At 41.1% G+C, this 370-nt stretch overlaps 1 protein-coding gene across 2 annotated transcripts in view; it reads left to right on the forward strand.

The window, feature by feature from the left end:
* LOC105003395 (apolipoprotein L3-like) overlaps positions 1 to 370 on the forward strand; it is a 26,828-nt gene that overhangs the window by 17,168 nt on the left and 9,290 nt on the right. The gene's annotated exons all lie outside the window — the stretch shown is intronic.

Below are 370 nucleotides of genomic sequence, written 5' to 3' on the forward strand. Positions count from 1 at the left end.
GCATATCTGAGGTTATGGGTATTTCTCCTGGCAATCTTGATTCCAGCTTGTGCTTCCTCCAGCCCAGCGTTTCTCATGATGTACTCTGCAGATAAGTTAAATAAGCAGGGTAACAATATACAGCCTTGAGGTACTCTTTTTCCTATTTGGAACCAGTGTGTTATTCCATGTCCAGTTCTAACTGTTGCTTCCTTACCTGCATATAGGTTTCTCAAGAGGTAGATCAGGTGGTTTGGTATTCCCATCTCTTTCAGAATTTTCCACAGTTTATTGTGATCCACACAGTCAAAGGCTTTGGCATAGTCAATAAAGCAGAAGTAGATATTTTCTGGAACTCTTTGCTTTTTCCATTGATCCAGCAGATGTTGGC

Source organism: Bison bison, unplaced genomic scaffold, assembly GCF_000754665.1.
Source record: "Bison bison bison isolate TAMUID 2011002044 unplaced genomic scaffold, Bison_UMD1.0 scf7180017864468, whole genome shotgun sequence".
NCBI classification, from domain to species: domain Eukaryota; kingdom Metazoa; phylum Chordata; class Mammalia; order Artiodactyla; family Bovidae; genus Bison; species Bison bison.